The 6,000-nt window shown below is 47.8% G+C and overlaps 1 protein-coding gene across 1 annotated transcript in view; it reads right to left on the reverse strand.

The window, feature by feature from the left end:
* LOC144488623 (pancreatic secretory granule membrane major glycoprotein GP2-like) overlaps nucleotides 1-163 on the reverse strand; it is a 53,273-nt gene extending 53,110 nt beyond the window's left edge. The window contains exon 1 of the mRNA XM_078206687.1: nucleotides 119-163. The gene's annotated coding sequence lies outside the window, so the exon portion shown is untranslated. The remainder of the gene's footprint in view (nucleotides 1-118) is intronic.
* Between the last annotated feature and the right edge of the window lie 5,837 nt (nucleotides 164-6,000).

The following is a 6,000-nucleotide window of genomic DNA, read 5'->3' on the forward strand; positions in this document are numbered from 1 at the left end:
TACTAACTCTGATCATTATTAAGCTATGTATTGAGGCAAAAACACATGCATAAACCTGAGTCCATAGCTAAAAACTCCTCAGCATATTCTAAACTTCAATTCATAGCTGACTGCTTACCAGAATCTCATGAGGTGCTGATGTGTGATCTCCTCAGGCTTCAGTAAAGTCTGTGACAAACTGTGAGTACTTATAGCAGAAATGGATTTGATCAGAATTATGATTTGTTTCCTGGAGGATGAGACTCACCCAGCAATATGCCTGAAGGTGTATATTGTGCTATGTGTTGTGTAATTTGATCCAATCATTGTCACTCTTAGTCCCGGATTCTGACATGTACAGTGACATTTTCACAATTTCCCAAGAATGTTCACACTCACTTTAAAAGTCAACAACAAATCAACATTTGATGGAAACCAGTTTGCAATTGGTACCTGATGTTTTGTTAACTCCTGGGGATCGGAAAATTCCATTGGTGGGAATGGTTGGAGAATTTGCCCACTGATTCTAGCATGAAGTTTCAACCCTTTATAGGTAAGACACAATTAAACTGAACATATAAGATGATCAGAGGATTAGATAGGGTGGATAGTGAGAGCCTTTTTCCTCGGATGGTGATGGCTAGCACGAGGGGACATAGCTTTAAATTGAGGGGTGAGAGATATAGGACAGATGTTTGAGGTAGGTTCTTTACTCAGAGAGTAGTAAGGGCGTGGAATGCCCTGCCTGCAGCAGTAGTGGACTCATCAACATTAAGAGCATTCAAATGGTTATTGGATAAACATATGGATGATATTGGAATAGTGTAGATTAGAGGGGCTTTAGATTGGTTCCACTGGTCGGCGCAACATCGAGGGCCGAAGGGCCTGTACTGCGCTGTAATGTTCTATGTTCTATTACATAAATCATCGAAAGAAACACTTCCTTTACAAAATTTACATCCACCCAATTCATCGCCAGGAAATGTTGTTTCTTGCATTTCATCCAATGTCTCATTTTTCATCTTGATGATCTCTGTGGGTGGTGAACTGCTGAGTGAGACATTCAGCTGGGTCGTGGAGAAGGGGAGGATTTACCGAGCACAAAATGAACATCCAATAACAGGCAAATGAGTGAGATAAAAGAACAGATCAGAGGAAGACCAAAGAAGGTGACAACAGTTGACATCATTTCACTTTATTGCTGAAAGCACGAGCCACCAATGCAGTCCAGCCTCTCCTAGAAGTCTCCAGATCAGGACAGCCAGACACGTCACAAATACAGAACTCACCCTCTAACTGTGGGCAGGATTTCTGAGTCACTACAAAATCTCAGTCCCAATTGCACCTCAAACTAAGATCCAGGACAGATCAGTTCCCCATATCAAAACAAAGGCCAATCCCCATATTTGTATTGATGAGTTAGTAAGGTTCAGGTATCACAGAATCATAGAACTCCCACAATGCAGAAGGAGGCCATTTAGCCCATTGAGCCTGCATCACCAACAATCCCACCCAGGCCCTATGCCCGTAACCCCATGTATTTACCATGCTGATTCCCCCCTGTCACTAAGGGCCCTATTTTACCATTTTCATTCTCAGTGCTGGGCGGACTTGAAACTGGGAGTGTTTCATATCCGACTTTTAGACCCGTTCTCAGGCGTTCCCGTATGCACTCTGCCTGAAAAAATAGCAGCGAATCTGAATAGTGCTGCACAAACCTGTGGGTGGGGCTTAATGCGCCTGAAATCCTGCAGCTCCGATTGGCGCCTCCATGATAGAACAATGCTCCCCTGTCACATCGCTTCCGGGCCGGATAATGCCTCCCCACTTCCCCCAAAAGTCATTGCCCCACCCCCACAACATTACTGACCCTCTTATCCTCTCATCCACCCACCACCCAGACCGATCGCCGGCCCCTCCCCTCTCCCTCCCCACTAATCACACGTAGAGTGGCAGCGGACCCCCCATTCCCCGCAGCCCCCTCTCCCCCCCCCACTGATCACACACAGAGTGGCAGCAGACCCCTCCTTCCCCCCCGCCCCTCCTGCCCCCGACCCCCTACACCCCTTTGACCCCCCTCCCCACCGATCTGAGTCAGAGAGCCATCTGACTCGCCTCCCTCCCCCCCCACCAACGATCTGAAGCAGAGAACCGCCGGACACTCGGAATAACCTCCTCAGAAGCTGGAGCGACCAAATCAAACCTTTGTGGACCATGTCTGTTTCGTGACAAATCTGGACGGGTGAACGCAGTGGTAAAGGGGGAAGTGCGGTTAAGTTTGGGCGTGCAACCCATTAAGTCAATTTAAATGCATGCCCGACTTTACCAAGTTTTGGCACCCAAAAACAGGCACAACTTGATGGTAAAATCAGGCCCTAAGAGTCAATTTACTATGGCCAATCAACCTAACCTACATATCTTTGGAGTGTGGGAGGAAACCGGAGCACTCCGAGGAAACTCACACTGACACAGGGAGAGAAGTGCAAACTACATACAGACTGTCACCTGAGGCTGAAATTGAAACCAGGTCCCTGCCATTGTAATGCAGCAGTGCTAACCATTGTGCTATGTTGGGATCAATCGTTAAAGGAAGTAATAGCAGAATACTTGGAAAGCCATAATCTAATCAAGCAGAGGTGGCGAGGACAGCACCTTTCGTACCAAAGCACAGTATTCACACAATCCCACTTTCATTTCAATTTGTGCATCAACATTCTTGCTGTTTCCTTCATTCACACCACCCCCAGGCACCCTTGGTGCACCTGTTCCAGCACCTTTCCTCTTAATAATGAGGAGTAACGACTCTCATATCCCATATTAAACATCTATCCAATACCGACAACTCCTATCTTCGGGACATATACGGCCAAACCTCGGGGTGGTTTCTATTACTCGACCTCCCTCTCAGGACAAGATCCGTTACTTGGCTCAAGATCGGATCATTCTGGGTGGCATTCCGATCCTGGTTAGAAACATAGAAACATAGAAAACCTACAGCACAATACAGGCCCTTCAGCCCACAAAGTTGTGCCGAACATGTCCCGACCTTAGCGATTACTAGGCTTACCTATAACCCTCTATCTTACTAAGTTCCATGTACTTATCTAAAAGTCTCTTAAAAGACCCTATCGAATCCGCCTCCATCGCCATTGCTGGCAGCCCATTCCATGCACCCACCACTCTCTGAGTGAAAAAATTACCCCTGACATCTCCTCTGTACCTACTCTCCAGCACCTTAAACCTGTATCCTCTTGTGGCAACCATTTCAGCCCTAGGAAAAAGCCTCTGACTGTCCACTCGATCAATACCTCTCAACATCTTATACACCTCTATCAGGTCACCCCTCATCCTTCGTCTCTCCAAGGAGAAAAGGCCGAGCGCACTCAACCTATCCTCATAAGGCATGCTCCTCAGCCCAGGCAACATCCTTGTAAATCTCCTCTGCACCCTTTCTATGGATTCCACATCCTTCCTGTAATGAGGCGACCAGAACTGAGCACAGTACTCCAAGTGTGGTCTGATCAGGGTCCTATAGAGCTGCAACATTATCTCACGACTCCTAAACTCAATTCCTCGATTGATGAAGGCCAGTTCACCATACGCCTTCTTAACCACAGCCTCAACCTGCACAGCTGCTTTGAGCGTCCTATGAACTCGGACCCCAAGATCCTTCTGATCTTCCACACTGCCAAGAGTCCTACCAATAATATTATATTCCGCCATCCTATTTGACCTGCCAAAATGAACCACCTCACACTTATCTGCGTTGAACTCCATCTGCCACTTCTCCGCCCAGTCTTGCATCCTATCAATGTCTCGCTGCAACTTCTGACATCCCTCCACACTATCCACAACACCTCCAACCTTTGTGTCATCAGCAAACTTACCAACCCATCCCTCCACTTCCTCATCCAGGTCATTTATAAAAATCACAAAGAGTAAGGGTCCCAGAACAGATCCCTGGGCACTCCACTCCACTCCATGCAGAATATCATCCATCTATAACCACTCTTTGCCTTCTGTGGGCAAGCCAGTTCTGGATCCACAAAGCAATGTCCCCTTGGATCCCATGCCCCCTCACTTCCTCAATACGCCTTGCATGGGGCACCTTATCAAATGCCTTGCTGAAGTCTATGTATACTACATCTACTGCTCTTCCTTCATCAATGTGTTTAGTCGCATCCTCAAAAAATTCAATCAAGCTCGTAAGGCATGATCTGCCTTTGACAAAGCCATGCTGACTATTCTTAATCATATTATACCTCTCCAAATATTCATAAATCCTGCCTCTCAGGATCTGCTCCATCAACTTACCAACCACTGAGGTTAGACTCACTGGTCTATAATTTCCAGGGCTATCTCTACTCCCTTTCTTGAATAAAGGAAAAACATCCGCAATCCTCCAATCCTCCAGAACCTCTCCCATCTCCATTGATGATGCAAAGATCATTGCCAGAGGCTCAGCAATCTCCTCCCTCACCTCCCACAGTAGCCTGGGGTACATCTCATCCAGTCCCGGCGACTGATCTAACTTGATGCTTTTCGAAAGCTCCAACACATCCTCTTTCTTAATATCTACACGCTCAAGCTTTTCAGTCCGCTGCAAGTCTGCACTACAACCATCAAGATCCTTTTCCATAGTGAATACTGAAGTAAAGTATTCATTAAGTACCTCTGCTATTTCTTCCGGTTCCATACAAACTTTCCCACCGTCACACTTGATAGGTCCTATTCTTTCACGTCTTATCCTCTTGCTCTTCACATACTTGTAGAATGCCTTGGGGTTTTCCTTAATCCTGCCTGCCAAGGCCTTCTCATGACCCCTTCTGGCTCTCCTAATTTCCTTCTTAAGTTCCTTCCTATTAGCCGTATACTTTTCTAGGTCTCTAACATTACCTAGCTCCCTGAACCTTTTGTAAGCTTTTCTTTTCTTCTTGACTAGATTCATTACAATCTTTGTACACCATGGTTCCTGTAACCTACCATAACTTCCCTGTCTCATTGGAACGTTGCTATGCAGAACTCCAGACACTAATGGTTAGTGGAACTTTATCTCTCTGTGTGAAGTACATTGATGTGGTGGTGCGCAAACAAATTGATGACCAAATAAACCTGTTGGATTTTAACCTGGTGTTGTTAAACTTCTTACTGTGAAGTACATTGGCCAGGATTCTCCCAAAAAGATTCTAAGTGCCATATTTGCGTAAAAGCTGGAGTAAAACCCGCTGTTTTTTTTAGCGGGAATTACATATGAATGCTCTGAGCACTGCAGAATGCACGAGCGGGATTGACGATGAAAATCAGTGGGCAGAGCCTATTCCCGCTAGAGAGGCCAGCAGCATCGTACAGAGTGGGCCACCGCGCAAGCACCGATCCATCAGAGCGGACACGGCGCAAGCGCGATAGCCCCGCACTGCTGGCTTCCTGATCACTGGCCAGCACAGCAAACCCGCATTGCTGCCCCTGCAACCACCCCCCCGCACCCCCCCCCCCGAACACTTCCCGCCCTCCCCCCGACCCCCCCCCCCGACCCCCCTCCCCCCGATTGCTGGCCTCCTGGACGTCTCTGGGCCAGTCCCGACACCACCCCACTCTGGCAGTCCCAACCCCCACCCCCCCTCCCCCCAGCTGTCCTGACCACCCAGCCCACAGGACCCGCCCCCCCCTCCCCCCCGCCCCCCACATCCCAGTGGCCAGCCCCGATCGGCCCCTTCCCTCCCTCTGCCACAGATCCCTATGCAGAGTGGCAGCAAGATCACCCCCAACATAGACGAAGTGCTAGCGGAGTGCCACAGGGATCAATGCTTGGTCCTCTGCTCTTTGTGATTTTTATTAATGACTTAGAGGATGGGGCTGAAGTTTGGATCAGTAAATTTGCTGATGACATCAAGATTGGTGGAGTAGTGGATGAGGTGGAGGGCTGTTGTAGGCTGCAAAGAGACATAGATAGGATGCAAAGCTGGGCTGAAAAATGGCAAATGGAGTTTAACCCTGATAAATGTGAGGTGATTCATTTTGGGA

The sequence above is a fragment of the Mustelus asterias genome, unplaced genomic scaffold (assembly GCF_964213995.1).
Source record: "Mustelus asterias unplaced genomic scaffold, sMusAst1.hap1.1 HAP1_SCAFFOLD_1723, whole genome shotgun sequence".
NCBI classification, from domain to species: domain Eukaryota; kingdom Metazoa; phylum Chordata; class Chondrichthyes; order Carcharhiniformes; family Triakidae; genus Mustelus; species Mustelus asterias.